Genomic DNA, 18,474 nt, shown 5'->3' with positions numbered 1-18,474 from the left:
ATCACTTTGAGTATGAAACATGCCACATTCCTTGTGTTTGGATTAACGTCCGATCCAAACACAATGCAATGCAAACAAGATGTTTATCCTTCAATGCTAAAGTGGCATGCACAAGACTCTATCAGTTAAACAATGCATGCATGGCATGTTTAGAAACTAAGGCATCAAAGCTAGTGAAGTGTATTGCACATGAGGCATGCACTACAACGCTCAAATGGTCAAACCACATATGGACAAACCTAAGATACTCCAAAACAGTGGCCAATACACACCAAGCCCTAGACACAAAAGACAGACGTATGCTCATTCGTTTGCTCGCAAGCAAGGCACAAAGCTTAATTTTCAAACACATTGAAAGAGTAACATTTATGAGAGCATGACAGAGGTACAAGCACTGAAATCATATGCCAAATGATGACATATCATGCGAACAACACAAGAATGGCATGCTAGAGTCCTTAAGCATTAAAGCTAGCGAAGTACACAACACTAGGGCTATACAATACAATGCTCAATGGACTAAACCAACCCTAAACAGACCTCATGCATGCCAAGACAGTGGCCAAAATGCTCTGAAATGATAGCATGAATGGCAAGATAATGATGCTCATGCATTGACTCATCAACAAGGCATAAGGGCACAACTCTTAAACACAATTAAAGAGTGATAAACATGAGAGTATGACAAGGCTATATGCTCTAAAATTATGTGCTTAATGATGCCATATCACATAAACATCACAAATAAGGCATGGTAGAAGGCCCAAAGCATAAGGTTAGTAAGAGGCACTACACAAGAGGCATACAATACATGGCACAAATGACTGAATCGACTTTGGACAGAGCTCAATTAGGCCAAAACAAAGACCAAGACATGCTGTAATGGTGGCTCAAAAGCTTAGACAAGCATGCATATGTATTGGCTCATAAACAAGGCATAAGGCACAACTCACAAAAGCTATGAAAGAGTGGAATATGTGAGAGTATGACTACACCATATACACTGAAATCATGTGAGAAATGAGACCAAGGCATGCAATCATCACATACACAACATGTTAGGGACTTTGAAACTCAAAGCTAGTCAAAGCCACTTACACTACAACCCTACAAGGCAAGCCTCACATGGCCAAGACCACTCAAAACAGAGCTAAGGCATGCTAAAATAATGGAAAAAAACTGTTGAGATAAAGCTAACACAAGCTAGGATGAGAGGCATGAAGCATGAAACATGTAGCATGTTAGGCCAACAAGTAGGATTACACTACAAGTATAAAAACCAAGCAAGAGGTGACCCCACCAACCAAAATCAGAGTTAAGGCATGTTAAATAATGACCAAAAACATGCTAGAGTGGAGCCAATACATGCTAGAGTAATGAACCAAAGCATTAAGCATACAAGGCTAATTTGCAAGAATTACACTACAAGTGTAAGAAGTAAGCAACCAATGACCAAGCCAACCAAAAAAAAAAGCTATGGTAAGTCCAACAAGTCACAAAAATGAGCTTGAGCTAGGTCACAAAAGAGTAGAAAAGCATGCTCAAGTATGAGGCCAACAAGGCATACAAGCAACACAAAAGGAGAGGGGGACTACCCCCTCCTATTTTGGACCACAAGAGCAACTTTTTACCACTGAAATTCCTCTGAGTTTTAGGGGTAAAAAGACCAAAAAAAGAGGGTTCCAAAAACTAAGGAAGATGGCTCAAAAGGCTTAACAAGCCAAAGAGCAAAAGAGGGGGACCACCCCCCTAACCCCACAAGGTTCAAACCAACATATAAAGCCTTAAAATCAGAGTTATTGAGAGGCCAAAACCAGCCTTTAAATAGCATGCAAAGGTGGTAAAAGACTTAAGCAAAACAAAGCTTAAAAGGGGCTAGTCTCTCACCCTTAAAGAACAATGGAAAGATAGCAACTTCAGCCACAATTCTGAACCAAATGCACTCCAAAGACCTCAAAACAAGCTCCAAAGGACCTCAACTCCAAGGTAAAGGTGTTTTGCTAGGTGTTTGTGTGTAAAAGTATGAAGAAACAACACTTCTAAGCACAATAGCACAGTATATATATATATAGAGAGAGAGAGTGTGTGAGAATTCTAGAGAGAGGAATATTTTTAACTCTGAAAAATCTGAACCAAAATCAAGGGGGAGGAAGCTCCCATTAGATAGTGCAAGCAAGCCAAAAAGCTTGCTCAATCCCTCCATACACGTGTATGGAGGATGAGTTCAATGAGCCATAGCTGGCTGAAAATATCTGAAAATATGTAAAAAGGAGAAAAAGAGGCTGTCGGCCAGTTAACTGGCCGGCTGGCCACTTTAAGTGGCCTACAAAAGGAAAAAGTTGGCCGGCAGATGCCAAAAGTGGTCGGCAAGGCCCCCTTCTCCCCAAGGCAAGAGGCAACAAGGTTTGGCCCAAAAACCAAGGCCAAAACACAAAGGGTTAAAAGGCTCAAAGACAAGGCACCCAGCCGAGACCTTCGGGCGCTCGAAACAAGTATAGACATGCGCAATCATTGAGTGCACAACCGAAGACGTCTGAGTCTTAAGGTTGGTGAAAAATGGGGTGTCTACAGATGTTTCATACTCAAAGTGATGAAATATGTCACTTTTCTTGGTCACCATCACCCTTGATCATGCATGATAAGGTCGTGGTTTTGTCGAGTCTTGTTTTACATTCATTAACTTGTGCAAGCTTGGCTCCTTAGCCATCATGCATTGAAAATGCTTGGTTGATGGTTTGAGGGCCGAGAATTACACTCCTTTGAACTTGTGTAATGATAAGGAGAGTAACAATGCACAGAAACCTTGAGAATACACTATTTTGCCTTTGTTTGCTCTCTGTTGCAATAAAAAAGGAAGTTCAGGGTAGGGGTGGCCGACGGCCATTAGTAGTAGCCGACGGCCACTAGTAGTAGCCGACCGACCAGTTTTAGTAACCGACAGCGACCTTTGGTAGCCGATCGGCTACCAATGAATTTTTGCACAAGTGTGCTCCTGAGTTGGAGCAGAGGCATTTTGGGAGTTGGCATAATTTTCAGTGATCAAACAAGTGCAAACAGAGACATCTGATGGCAAGCAATGGTATTTTCGGGTGGAGCAACCGAGCATGCATGCGTCCCTCGCCCTCAAGGCCATTTAATTGTTTTAGTTAGCTTAGTATAGCTAGTTAATTCAAATGTCGTACTTAATTAGTTAGTGTAACTAATTCTTCAATTTCGGTTTGTAATATTTAGCAAACTTAGAATAGTTAGTTAATTTATATCAATTGTTGTAATAATTAGCTTAGAATAGTTAATTAGTTTTGGTTTGTAATAGTTAGCTTAATTAGCGTAGCTAGTTAGTTAGCTTATTCATTCGGACCCTCCTCCGTGAGGGCATAATGTTGTAATAAGTGTGCGTGCATGTGTGCATGTCTTCCAACCCCACATCTTTCTCCCTTTTATTTATCTGCTTTTGATGGTTAGATTAGGGACATTTTCAATTAGCATACCTTATGCTCGCATGTTTGCATCCATTCATTTGTCTTGCTTGCACCAAGGCTCGACGCATCATTCAAACTACATTGCCATTTCAATACTTCTTTGAATACGTGTTTCAAAGCATGCTATCAAAATATTGCAAATGCCATATTAGTAGCCGAGCCTATTAATTTCATATTGCATGTATTGCATTAGGCATCTTGTATAGTTAGAATCATGCATTGTTTCTAACTAGTTTTTGCTTTGGCTTGGAGTACTCGGTAAGTTTTTACGCTTTAGCATAATTCTATGAGTGTGATTGCCATATTACCATGTTTCGCATGCTTGCCATGAGGCTATGTGCTTACTTGCTAAACTACATGAATGCCTGTGGATGAAAGCATGTTGTTTGAATTGAAACAATTCAACAAATGTACGTTTTAAGCCCACTTTGTTAAGTGTTAAATCAGTGTTTTAAGCCCACTATGTTTGGTGGCAAATCTGCACTTTTAAGCCCACTTGAGAGTGGCAAATTCAAACTATTTTCGAAAAACAAAAATGAGTTGAATTGTTCCAAGGCTTGCAAACTAGTCTATACTTGCTTGTGTGTGTCACATAGTAAAGCTAGTTTAATAACTGGAATAAGAACACATAATGTTTATAAAGAACATATCATGATTAGTAAAGGCCGATCTTTGATCGGGCGAGCGGGGGTGCTCATTTCATGACTTTCTCCCTTCGTACCTAAGTTCTCGAGCCAAGGCAACTTTGGTGATGACGGACACGTGGCCTTTGGCACGAGTCAGGGTTTCCTAAATTTCTCCAAAAATAAAATATTTAGGTGGCGACTCTATAATCTGGCAAAGCAGTCCAATTTTGGCATTTTTTATCCTAAAATCAATTTTCCAAAAAGATTTACCGGATTGGACTCTTTGGTGTTTATCAGTTTCACATTGCACTTGTAAGACTAGATTTAGAACCATAGGTAGAGTTTGAACTGTGAGGCCTTTCTTTTTAAACCCTTTCCGAAAGGCGGGGGCATGGAAAAAGACGAGTCCATAACTGTTAAAACTTATAATTAGTGATTTTTTTGTGATAATTTTTAAACTATCGTTGAAAATTTTCAATTAGTGATGTTTTTTTTTATAGTGTTTGATGAAAAACGCCATTAATTCTCACAAGACCCACTGGACAATAAGTCCACTTATTAGGACGTACACGTAAGTGTGACAACCCCACCACATATATGTCATGACCCAAACCCGCTCCCATAGGTTTAGCATCGTAGCTGGTCAGTAATCCTTGAATTACCAAAGGCCTCTGTACAGAATAACATATAGTTAGCGGGCTAGCGGAAGCAACAACACAATGTCCACAGAACTATGTAGACATACATGGTATAGAAATATAAAACTTTATATACACACGTGTGACGTTATAATTACATTAGTCTTACGTCATTCACATATACAGATAAAACCAAAATGGGACTTAGTCCAGTATACAAATAAATAGAAATTTGTTCAAATTTTAATAAAAGAAAACACAGTCTTAAACTTAGTTCACAAAACTCGACCACTTGACTCTTTCCGAAACCTCTTCGAAAGGCACAAGGGTTAGCCGACAAAATAAAATTCCAGGCGATCATCACTGAGCCTGGTCACGCATCTGATCACCTATACATAAATAATAGAATGAGTTGGAGCCCAGTGAATAATAACAGAGTAAAGGGTTTAATGAATGTTGTCTATAACAAATACAGAAAACTGAATCCAATTCATATTAGAAATGGATTTATATTCTTGTTCAGAGATCAGTATTCATAACAGAAATAGAATCAGAATCATATTCGTAATCAGAATTTACTGTTAATTATACGTGGTACATCCATTGGCACTAACAGAAACAGTTGACCCACAAAGGGACAGCCATGAAGGCATACAGTTGACTAACTTGCACGGAGACAGTACAGTTGGCTCATAAGATGAACAGTTGGCCCATAAATAGGACGTATACAGAAGGATTCATAATAGGTGGCTCAAGATCTGTAAGGCAGTTCTTTGATGACGTTCATGTTCTTCCCTACTTTCAAAATAGTTCAGAATATCATCAATAAATACAACTATAAATTCATTAAGAAATTGTTTGAACACCCTATTCATTAAATCCATGAACGCCGTAGGTGCATTAGTTACCCAAATGACATCACCAAAAATTCATAGTGCCTGTATCTAGCTCTGAATGCTATTTTCTCTATGTTTTCTGTCTTGACCTTTAACTAGTGATACTCGGATCTAAGGTCTATCTTAGAGAACACTTGTGCTCCCTAAAGTTGGTTAAACAGATCATCTATTCAGGGAGTGGATATTTATTTTTCACGGCTGCTTTGTTCAATTCACGATAGTCAATACATAAGCTCAAAGGCCCGTCTTTCTTTTAGCAAACAGAACTGGAGCACCCCAAGGTGAAGTACTCGAACGTATAAATTTCTTGTCTAGCAGTTCTTGTAGTTGGGTTTTCAATTCTTTCAGTTCAGAGGTTGACATTCGATATGGGGTTTTAGAAATTGGTTGTGTTCCAGGTATAACATCAATAATAAATTCAATTTCTCTATCAATTAAATCCCTGGGTAGGTCAATAGGAAACACATCAAGAAATTCAAAAACAATAGGAATGGCTTCCACATTAAGCTTATTGAAAGTCTCAGTTAAAACACAACACAGATAACCCCAACATCCCTTCCTAAGCAATTTGACAGCTTTCATGACAAAAATCAAGTATGGGGGAGGAACTACCCCATTCCCAACAAATACAAACTCAAGCAACCCCGGAGGTCGAAACACAACAGATTTAGAAACATATTCAATCGAAGCATGATACTTAGTCAAAAGGGAGCGTGATGTGAACATGCTTCAGATAGAACTAGATAATGGTCTAGCTATGGCTGAGGGTGAATGGTGGGACGATAATGTTCTACATCTGGCCTATACTGAGGAAGATTGGGGAGGCTGCGTTCTGGATAACACATGGTATGTCGAGGAGATAGATCATCTCATAAGAAGTTGACGGTATTTTAAGCGTCCACACCTGGATCAAGCAAAGCCTTCAGGAAAGGACCAAGAGGTCAATAAAGACAAGGAGACGCAGTTAGAAGAAGAATTAGTTCTGAAACAACTCAATAAAATCCAAGTTGATATCTCTATCTTGGGACTCCTCATGGCATTACAGGTACACCAACGGGCAGTATTGTCGGCAATGGACAAGGCTAAATTGTCCATTGATACCACGCCCAAACAATTTGTGGGTTTGATCTTCTCGAGTGGTGCCAAGCCAATGCTCACCTTCTCTGACAAAAGCTGTCACTGGAAGGGTCGGCTCACAACGTACCGTTATGCATATTCGTGGAGTGCCAGAGAGAAGTGGGTGCTAGTTGTGTTGATAGATACCGATTCTACCATCAATGTCTGTCCTTCTTGTACTGCCTATGAAGTAGGCCTCAAACCAGCGGACTTCATTCTCATGGCCCAGGTAATATGGGCGTATGATAAAACAAGCCGAGAAGTCATGGGAACAGTGAAAGTGGGAGTCCATGTGGGCCCGTCAGAACAAGAGATCGAGTTCCATGTACTGGATGTGCCAGCCACCTTCAGCTTGTTGTTTGGGAGACCTTGGTTACATCACATAAAGGCTGTCTCCTCCACCCTCCATCAGATGTTGAAGTATCCTCACGAGGGAGGAGTGACAACTATTTTTGGGAACTCATCCGTCCATCCACCTACAGAGGTGACTACGCCAGTATTAGAGATCAATCATGGCGGTGAGGAAGTATTCCTCTCAGGATTCACTCTGGCGGAAGCCCGAATAGTACAAACCATTATGGCCGCGAATGACGGCATGTACATCAGTGCCCAGTCTATCTACTTCATGAACAAACTACGGCATGTTCTCGGAATAGGGCTTGGAAGGATTGGATGGAAAGGTGTTGCAGTATCAGCAGAGGTACCACATAACCCCCACGTCTTTAGATCGGGCTATGTGCTTACCAAAGAGGACTGGATCAGAAAGAGGGAAGAAATGAGAGGCAGAGCTAAGGCCAAGAAAGCCGGGAAGCATTATGAGCTTGTCCACAGGCCAATCTAGGGGACGCTGAATGGCCGTTTTGATCAAGAATGAGAGGATTTCCCTTTTTGTGGCTTTCCTGAGCCTTGGGTAAATTCCACAAACGAGCGTGTCCCTGGGTTCGAGATCTTCTTTGACCATCAACTGTAGGACAGTGATAAGGAAAAAACTGACCCAAGCATCAAAGTTAGCCAAAGCACGCAAGATGACTCAAACAATAGCGAGGCTAAAGTAGGAGCAGCACTGGCCGATCTCCTGACAGATCTTGCGACTGACTGTGACAACCCCGCCATGTATAATATTTTATATTTGGTTAATTAAGGAGATTTGGGATTTTAATTAGTCGTTATCCTAATTTAGTTTGGGATTTATGATAATTGTGGAATCTGATTCGTATATGATTCTTTTAAAGATTTATTTTGCAATTAGAAATTAAGGGTCCAAATGTCTTAAGGACGTGAAATTAAGAAGTTGAATCAATTTAATTTTTAATTACGGACCCATTTGGGAGTTTAATTAAATATTCGATTCAGTTTAGTAGAATTGAGATTCGATTAATTAGGTCTGAATTGGAGTTAATTAGGTTAATTAAATTATGAGGATTGAGAATTGTGATTATTACGAATTAAATTTATTTATGGGGTGTCCAATTTGAATATGTAATTTATTGACGGAAATTTGGAGTCTGATTAGAAATTGAAGGCCTGAATGGTTTGAGAAATCAAAATTGATGATGACAATAAGTTTAATTTAATATTTGGAGCCTTTTGGGAGTTTGATTAAAAAAAAAAAAAAATCTGATTCAGATTAATAAATTTAAATATTATTAATTGGGCTCTAAAGGAAGTCAGATTAGACTAATTCAATTAAATGGGATTTGGGATTAGTCATGATTGATTTAATTATGTGTTAATCAAGATTTATTAAGACTAAGTGTTGCTTAGTTAAATTAATTTTGATCATACAGTAAATTGTAGAATAATAGAGATTTGGGTGTGTTTGTGGGTGTGTGTGTGTGTTGAGAAAGTCTGGATGTGAAAAGAAGGTTGTGTGTGTGTTTATTCATTGTTTATACGTTGTATTAGATAGAGCCCATTGAATTCATTCTTTGACATTCAGGAAGAGAGCTTGAGCCGTAAAGAGAGAGAGAGAGAGAGAGAGAGAGAGAGAGAGAGAGAGAGAGAGAGAGAAAAGGAACTCAAGGCTTGAGAATTGAAGGAAGAACAAAGGAGAAGAGGGTTTTGTGGGATATCAAGAGTCAAGCAAAATATTGTGGAAAAATCATCATAAGGTAAGAAATTTCATCTTTTTTTTAGTATAGTTAAAATAATCTAGACATAAATTGATTCAAGATGGATTTTTAGAGGATTAAAAATGAAGATTTGAAGATTAATTATTTAAATTCGCTTTTACATATCTTGAGTTAAAGATGATGAATTTTTTTTATTTTAGATCTATTATGATTTGGGTTTGATTGTTGAGTTTTATACTCTCAATCAGTTTCTATGAGTGCTTTACATGTAGAAAAATGATCAATTTGATGGTTGTTTTGGAGATTAAGATTTGGGTTAATCTAGGGTTTGAATGTGATGTAAAAATTAAGAATTTTGGTGTTTGGAAATTTATATGTTGAAATTGACTTGATAAATGGTAGATTGGGTATCTCTATGTTCTATGGAGGAATTTTATAAATGATTGAAGTGGTTTTACTTAAGTTGTTGAGTTTATGAAAATGTTGATTTTGACTTTTGTAGTTAATTGATGGTGGTATTGTGCATACAAATTGATTGGATATTTAAAAAGTTTATTAACTCAAAAAAATGTACAAAGGATGGGTGTTGTGGAGATTGGATAAGAAGTTTGTTTGGGTGACTTGAAGTTGGATGAGTTCTTTAGCTTGTCATTCCATAGCATGTCTTATTTAGGATAAATTTTGTAGATGTTGTAATTTTCATTGAAAGCTTTTCCTTAATTTTAGATCCTATTTACCAATTGTTAGGATTGGAGGGAGGCGTCTCTACACCTCTTGGGAATTAATTCGTAGAGTTTCAATCTATGCTTTTGCTAATTTGGAGGTGAGTATACTTACCATGGAAATTACCTTACCTCTATCTTTATTACAAAGTTTGAAAATAATTTTTGAATTAAAGGAAATGAATGATACATTTCATCATGATATATGTATAAAAAGAAAATCTATAAATTTATTGAGGCCAAGGGTTGAGTTTTAATAAAGATATGATTTCATTTGTATAGTGAAGCATTAACTTTTTTTATGAGAATTTATTTAAGTTGAGTCTTTCAAATTTTATGATGATGATGATTGAATGACAGTGAAATGTTATGTGAGAGTATTTATTTTATTGATCATATAACCGAATATAGCCTTTGGGGCCACAAGGGCCAAAATGCTTTGGGGTCCTGGGGACCGAAATGTTTTAAGGACCATGAGGGTCGTTGTATGTATAAGGGGTCCCGGGGACCGAAACATTGAAACGAGAATTGAAGTGCTACGATGACATGAGCTATGTTCCTATGGTTATGTTTTGGGTAACGGTACCGTCACCACCTAAGTCGCGAGGTAACGCGACCCTAAGGCTATGTAGTGGATTGTATGATGGACAGGAAATCTTAATGTATTGAAAAGTTATATTTTTGTTTACTTTCATTATCCAAATGCATTTTTTTTTCTGCCTTATGAGATTCCTTGGAAAAATCTTGATAACGTTTTAACAAAATTGTATTTCATCATTTTTATTTTTTATTTTGTATAAATTTAAGTCCAATTAAGCTCTTATGTTTAGTATCTTTATTTTGAACCCTATTGGTAGGAGCAAGTTTTATAACTCCATGGTATTGGTATACTCATTGGGCTTTAGCTCATTCTTTCAAATAATTTTTTTTCAGATTCATAGACTTTTGTGTGGCTCGCCTCAACTTGGAAGACTAGAATTGTTTTGAAGGATCATAGGTGGGCATCTTGTGGTTGAGGTTTTGCTTAGGGTCATTCTAGGATGTAAGCTTACCCTTTTTTTTTATGAAGGAGGTTGATTGTAAATATTGCTTATGAAGTTGGATGTATTGATGGATTCGTGATTAGTATGTATTATATATTTTTTTTTGGGAGGAAATGCTTGGGAACTATCTTGTAGCATGATAATACTTTTTTTTTTTTTTTTGTCTTTGAATAGATCATCTCATATATGTTAGGCAATTGAAAGGTCTTATGCACTTTTGGTGATGTGGTGATGTGATGTAAGAGTTATACAGGAATTGTGGTGTAAAGGTGCTATAGCGTTTGAGGTGCACCCTCTTGGCAAGGTTTTTGCCTTGCCAAGATTGGGTCGTTACATTTTTGGTATCAGAGCACGAGTTAATATCTCACACACGAGTCCGTTGAGCGTTAGAATGTCTAGAACGAGATTAAGTTGCATGCATCTAATAAGTAAGTGATAAGTTGTGCACTTGGGAATATATGTGTTTGTGTAATAGATTTAAGTATTAAAACCAAGAATTAAGAGTTGTAGGGTATTTTGTTGCTTATAAGAGGACCGAAATGTGTTTGTTTAATAAGTGTGGTATTGAGGCTAAGAGCCAAGAACTATTGGGGAACTTTTTCACATTATAAGTAAATATTAGTGAGTACAAGTATAATGATCTGCGAGAATGTAGGATTATAAGAACTAAAGGTTATTTTGGAATTTCGATGATTAAGAAGGACTGGGATATGTGTGTTCAACAAGTTTAGCGTTGAAGATAAGAGTTATTGTGAAATTTTCTTTTTATGCTATAAGGGAAATGTAATTTTTGATCATAGCACATTGGTGAGTACATGCATATTGATTCATGTGAACACAGTATTAAACAGAATTAAAAGTTTTTGATGGAAGTTAGGAAGGCTATGTGGTTAAATGTAAAATTAGACTATGAGAACATTTTAGGAAGTTAAAGTATTTGATGATTAATGAAGTGTGTCGAACTATGGTGATTGAGAGTTAGGAAACTATTTGATATGAAGATGATATGCTATTTTGGTGAAGGACCTACTATATGAACCATGGAAGTTCATACTTATGTTGATGACCTTGAAAGTCCAATTAGAATCACGTTCGGCCAACATAGTTTCGAATCGGAAATTCTTGATCAACTTCATGGGAATGAATAGGTTGCCCTACCAATCTCTTTGCAAAAAAAAAAAGAATTGTTTAATTATGGTTGAATTTGTGATGTATGATTTAGGTTATCCAATATTACCCCGAATGCTATCTATCTTGTCTTGTGACTCAAAGAAAAGATAATGAGAAGAAAGAACGAAATGGAAGTTGAGTCTATGTTGGAGCAATTGGGCAAAATAGAGGAAGTGTTAAGAAATATAATGAAAGCTAGGCAATAATGCTATGGGAAACTGCAAGATTATAAGAAAAGTAAAGTGTTAAGTCAAAGAAGGAATTACATAATATGTTTGAGAAGCAGAGTATTAAGTGTTAAGCAAAGTTTGGAGTGGTAAGAAATTTTAAGCAAGATATAAGTTCATTCCCCAAATGTTCGATTTGTTGCAAATATTATAACGGGGTATATCATCGAATTTTAAGAGCATACTACAAATATGGAGAGATAGAACAACTAACGAAGGATTATTTAGGTGTAATAAAATTTTAAGGAGATTTCAAGTCAGCCAGTCAGTTTAAAGATTAGTTTCTAACCCAATTGCTAAGTAAAGGAGTACTTTAAGCATGTGTATAGAATTTTGAGTTGTTATGTCATATATGTTTTGGGATATGTGAATCTTTCCTACCTAATGTTTGGCAGACATAAGATACATTTACTTGGATTTTGGAACTCCATCTGAAAATGCTAAGAATATTAGAGTATGACCAAGACTTAGATTTATTGTAAAGAAGCTTGTATCTAGTACTACTACTTAGAAAAGTTATTACGAAATGAAAAGCAAGAAAATATTTTTGCCGAAGTCATAAATGCATATTTCTTAAGAACCTCTTAGGACAAAGAATTTGAATTGACTAACTTGCAAAGGATTGAGAAAGACAAAATTTGGTTTCAAAATACTTTGATGATAGCTTTGATGCTACTTGATGGTTGAAGTAAGTTATATATGCATACAAGAGAATTGGGAAATTTAGAATTTATTTGCTTAGGCATTTGGAACCCAATATGAGATTTTTAAGACAATTAGAATAAGATTGTTATTTCAGGTACCTCAACTAATTGTGAGTAAAGTGTCCACACGTTAATTGATTCAAGACCCATCCATTCATTTGAAGCTAATTGTTATAAGATGAATGTATCATTGGAAATATTATTATATAATAATAAATAACTAAATAAAAAAAAATGTTTTTTTTCGTTAGTTGGAGAATTATATTACATGGGAACTTGTACTATGATTATGGATCGATATGGACCCTAGAATGTAACGTTTTGAGTGAATGGATTTTCTATCTCTCAAGTGGATGTGATCATACACCTAAGCGAGTCGTCTTTGACTTTTGAGATTAAACAGTTATTTTGTGGAACCAATGGAGTAAAACCCCAGCCTATTTGATTTGTCAATGAGGCCATTGTGGTCCGAGTATTTGTGGACCCAAAAAAAAAAAAAAAATTTGAATTTGTCATTAAGGCTGTGTTAAATACTTAGTCTATTTTGGAGACTTCATATGAGATGTCAATAATGGAGTATTTTGATTTATTTGAAGTTAAGTTGGATCACGAATATCATTTGTGATTGATCCTCAATGAATTGGAGACGTGTGGATTATTTGGCGATATGTGAATTATTGGAGACATGTGAATGGATGAGTAGAAGTATATGAATTAAGTGATTGACGAGAATAGTACATTGTGATTAATATGTTTCATGGTTTAATGTTATGAGGTTGATTTCAAGGTCTAGTACATATTATTGATTACTGAATGACCTTTGATGACAATATAGATTATGATGAATCACCAATTTGGGTTATTAACCAACAAATAAATGAGAATGAGTCGAACTCCTGTGATGAGAAAATCGAATGGTAAGAAAGTTACTTCGAAAGGAGGAATGAAATGAAGCAAAGCTATTTGATTCGTTTTCAAGTACAAGTGACTTAAGTTTGGAGGACCAAACTTTCTAAGGGGGAGAGATTGTGACAACCCCGCCATGTATAATATTTTATATTTGGTTAATTAAGGAGATTTGGGATTTTAATTAGTCGTTATCCTAATTTAGTTTGGGATTTATGATAATTGTGGAATCTGATTCGTATATGATTCTTTTAAAGATTTATTTTGCAATTAGAAATTAAGGGTCCAAATGTCTTAAGGACGTGAAATTAAGAAGTTGAATCAATTTAATTTTTAATTACGGACCCATTTGGGAGTTTAATTAAATATTCGATTCAGTTTAGTAGAATTGAGATTCGATTAATTAGGTCTGAATTGGAGTTAATTAGGTTAATTAAATTATGAGGATTGAGAATTGTGATTATTACGAATTAAATTTATTTATGGGGTGTCCAATTTGAATATGTAATTTATTGACGGAAATTTGGAGTCTGATTAGAAATTGAAGGCCTGAATGGTTTGAGAAATCAAAATTGATGATGACAATAAGTTTAATTTAATATTTGGAGCCTTTTGGGAGTTTGATTAAAAAAAAAAAAAAAATCTGATTCAGATTAATAAATTTAAATATTATTAATTGGGCTCTAAAGGAAGTCAGATTAGACTAATTCAATTAAATGGGATTTGGGATTAGTCATGATTGATTTAATTATGTGTTAATCAAGATTTATTAAGACTAAGTGTTGCTTAGTTAAATTAATTTTGATCATACAGTAAATTGTAGAATAATAGAGATTTGGGTGTGTTTGTGGGTGTGTGTGTGTGTTGAGAAAGTCTGGATGTGAAAAGAAGGTTGTGTGTGTGTTTATTCATTGTTTATACGTTGTATTAGATAGAGCCCATTGAATTCATTCTTTGACATTCAGGAAGAGAGCTTGAGCCGTAAAGAGAGAGAGAGAGAGAGAGAGAGAGAGAGAGAGAGAGAGAGAGAGAGAGAAAAGGAACTCAAGGCTTGAGAATTGAAGGAAGAACAAAGGAGAAGAGGGTTTTGTGGGATATCAAGAGTCAAGCAAAATATTGTGGAAAAATCATCATAAGGTAAGAAATTTCATCTTTTTTTTAGTATAGTTAAAATAATCTAGACATAAATTGATTCAAGATGGATTTTTAGAGGATTAAAAATGAAGATTTGAAGATTAATTATTTAAATTCGCTTTTACATATCTTGAGTTAAAGATGATGAATTTTTTTTATTTTAGATCTATTATGATTTGGGTTTGATTGTTGAGTTTTATACTCTCAATCAGTTTCTATGAGTGCTTTACATGTAGAAAAATGATCAATTTGATGGTTGTTTTGGAGATTAAGATTTGGGTTAATCTAGGGTTTGAATGTGATGTAAAAATTAAGAATTTTGGTGTTTGGAAATTTATATGTTGAAATTGACTTGATAAATGGTAGATTGGGTATCTCTATGTTCTATGGAGGAATTTTATAAATGATTGAAGTGGTTTTACTTAAGTTGTTGAGTTTATGAAAATGTTGATTTTGACTTTTGTAGTTAATTGATGGTGGTATTGTGCATACAAATTGATTGGATATTTAAAAAGTTTATTAACTCAAAAAAATGTACAAAGGATGGGTGTTGTGGAGATTGGATAAGAAGTTTGTTTGGGTGACTTGAAGTTGGATGAGTTCTTTAGCTTGTCATTCCATAGCATGTCTTATTTAGGATAAATTTTGTAGATGTTGTAATTTTCATTGAAAGCTTTTCCTTAATTTTAGATCCTATTTACCAATTGTTAGGATTGGAGGGAGGCGTCTCTACACCTCTTGGGAATTAATTCGTAGAGTTTCAATCTATGCTTTTGCTAATTTGGAGGTGAGTATACTTACCATGGAAATTACCTTACCTCTATCTTTATTACAAAGTTTGAAAATAATTTTTGAATTAAAGGAAATGAATGATACATTTCATCATGATATATGTATAAAAAAAAAATCTATAAATTTATTGAGGCCAAGGGTTGAGTTTTAATAAAGATATGATTTCATTTGTATAGTGAAGCATTAACTTTTTTTATGAGAATTTATTTAAGTTGAGTCTTTCAAATTTTATGATGATGATGATTGAATGACAGTGAAATGTTATGTGAGAGTATTTATTTTATTGATCATATAACCGAATATAGCCTTTGGGGCCACAAGGGCCAAAATGCTTTGGGGTCCTGGGGACCGAAATGTTTTAAGGACCATGAGGGTCGTTGTATGTATAAGGGGTCCCGGGGACCGAAACATTGAAACGAGAATTGAAGTGCTACGATGACATGAGCTATGTTCCTATGGTTATGTTTTGGGTAACGGTACCGTCACCACCTAAGTCGCGAGGTAACGCGACCCTAAGGCTATGTAGTGGATTGTATGATGGACAGGAAATCTTAATGTATTGAAAAGTTATATTTTTGTTTACTTTCATTATCCAAATGCATTTTTTTTTCTGCCTTATGAGATTCCTTGGAAAAATCTTGATAACGTTTTAACAAAATTGTATTTCATCATTTTTATTTTTTATTTTGTATAAATTTAAGTCCAATTAAGCTCTTATGTTTAGTATCTTTATTTTGAACCCTATTGGTAGGAGCAAGTTTTATAACTCCATGGTATTGGTATACTCATTGGGCTTTAGCTCATTCTTTCAAATAATTTTTTTTCAGATTCATAGACTTTTGTGTGGCTCGCCTCAACTTGGAAGACTAGAATTGTTTTGAAGGATCATAGGTGGGCATCTTGTGGTTGAGGTTTTGCTTAGGGTCATTCTAGGATGTAAGCTTACCCTTTTTTTTTATGAAGGAGGTTGATTGTAAATATTGCTTATGAAGTTGGATGTATTGATGGATTCGTGATTAGTATGTATTATATATTTTTTTTTGGGAGGAAATGCTTGGGAACTATCTTGTAGCATGATAATACTTTTTTTTTTTTTTTTGTCTTTGAATAGATCATCTCATATATGTTAGGCAATTGAAAGGTCTTATGCACTTTTGGTGATGTGGTGATGTGATGTAAGAGTTATACAGGAATTGTGGTGTAAAGGTGCTATAGCGTTTGAGGTGCACCCTCTTGGCAAGGTTTTTGCCTTGCCAAGATTGGGTCGTTACACTGACACAAAGAACTTGGGGATAGCTTTATTATCTCCTTGATCAAGGAAGAGCTAGGTGTGGACCCAACCAGTAAAATCCTGGATGCATCAAGGGCACCACATCTTACTTGGCAGCTAGAGCCAGGCTTTCTTTCCAATTCTGAATCGGGTGTAGATTCTGATTCCTCTGAGTATGTAGAGTTGGAATCAGATTCAAGTCAGTTTGGGGAGTCTGAATGTGGCATTTCTGGGGTTGGTAACCCGGATGCCAAAGTCCTGTCTCGGTGATCTTTTTCTTTCTCTTTGAGTCTGTTGTAACTGAAGAGCCGGAGCTTATGAATGAGAACGCTGCAGATTCTGTGCACTTCTCTGTACCGCTGATTTATTGCATTGACCAAGATCTTCAGAATTTTAATGAAAACGAAGAGAAAGAAATTCTTCTGGCTTTGAAAAACTTGATTAATCAAGAGGAGGAGAGGTTTGCTAAGCCCTATATTGATGAAATCATTGCCATTAATGTGGGTACTGAGAAGAATCCACGCTTGGTCCAGATCAGGTCCACGTTGTCCTCGGAGGAACGTAAGCGTTTAATCACTTTATTAAAAGATTTCAAAGATGTTTTCGCGTGGTCGTACAAAGACATGCCTGGAATCAACCCTAAGATTGTATAGCACCGGATCCCTCTTGACCCTGAGGCCTGACCTATCAAACAAAAACCACGCAGAATTCGTCCGGATTGGGTACTAAAAATGAAGGAAGAGGTCACCAAACAGATTGATGCAGGATTCTTTTTAGTATCCTAGTATCCGACCAAGTTGGCCAACATCATCCCAGTTCAGAACAAAGATGGAAGAATCCGGGTTTGTGTCGACTTTCAGGATTTGAACAAAGCCAGTCCGAAGGATGACTTCCCACTATTGCATATTGATGAGTTGGTAGGCTTCACTATGGGCTATGCTCAAACATGAGGCATATAAGGCAAGCATTCAAGACACAAGGAGAGGGATGGCCCTCTCCTATTTGGAACCTCAAAATACCACTTCCACCACTGAAATTCCTCTGAGTTTCAGTGGTGAAAAGGCCAAAACAAGATGGTCCCAATAGCTTAAAAGGATGGTTCAAAACAAGGCCTAACAAGGCCTAAGAGGGGGTAGACCACCCCCAACACAAAAGTGACCTTAAACAAACATCACAAGGATTGAAAAGCAGAACTTTTTGTAGTAGGAAGTCAAGCCTAAAACAGCATGCAAGTAGGGATAAAAGCTTAAGCAAAAATGGGGGTTTAAAAGGTTAGAAGCTCACCCTTGAAGACCACCTTCAAAGCTACAACTCTAGCAACTTCTTTGAGCTCAAATCAGTCTAAAAACTCCAAAACAAACCTGAAGAAGCCTCAGCAACAAAAGGATGGTGTTTCACTATGTGGTTGTGTGCAAAAGTGTGATAAAACTACACTTTAAGGAACAAAAATTAAGAAGAAGAGCAATATGGAGACAAAGATGTATATGTATAGCTCAAGCCCTTTTTTCTAAACCTGGAGGAAGAGGGGCGAGTTTCTCTTATATAGAGAACCAAGGCTCAAGCTTGTTAGACAAGCTTGGGGTCCAAGGCCATCCCTCCATATACGTGTATGAAGGATGGTTCTGGTGCCTTCCAGCTGTGCCAGCTGGATGAAAATATCTCCAAGAATGAGTTGGAAA

General features: G+C 36.3%; 1 long non-coding RNA gene across 1 annotated transcript; it reads left to right on the top strand.

The window, feature by feature from the left end:
- Positions 1-7,867: 7,867 nt before the first annotated feature.
- Positions 7,868-16,565, top strand: LOC145798594 (uncharacterized). Its single transcript, XR_014339679.1, has 5 exons — positions 7,868-8,866; positions 9,575-9,650; positions 10,483-14,736; positions 15,445-15,520; positions 16,353-16,565. It is a non-coding gene; the product is annotated as an uncharacterized LOC145798594 (long non-coding RNA).
- Positions 16,566-18,474: the final 1,909 nt, after the last annotated feature.

The sequence above is a fragment of the Camellia sinensis genome, chromosome 9 (assembly GCF_055761805.1).
Source record: "Camellia sinensis isolate YWXY chromosome 9, ASM5576180v1, whole genome shotgun sequence".
Classification (NCBI taxonomy): domain Eukaryota; kingdom Viridiplantae; phylum Streptophyta; class Magnoliopsida; order Ericales; family Theaceae; genus Camellia; species Camellia sinensis.
Note: the sequence above shows the minus strand (reverse complement) of the source record. Positions and strands in the feature narration are given on the sequence as shown.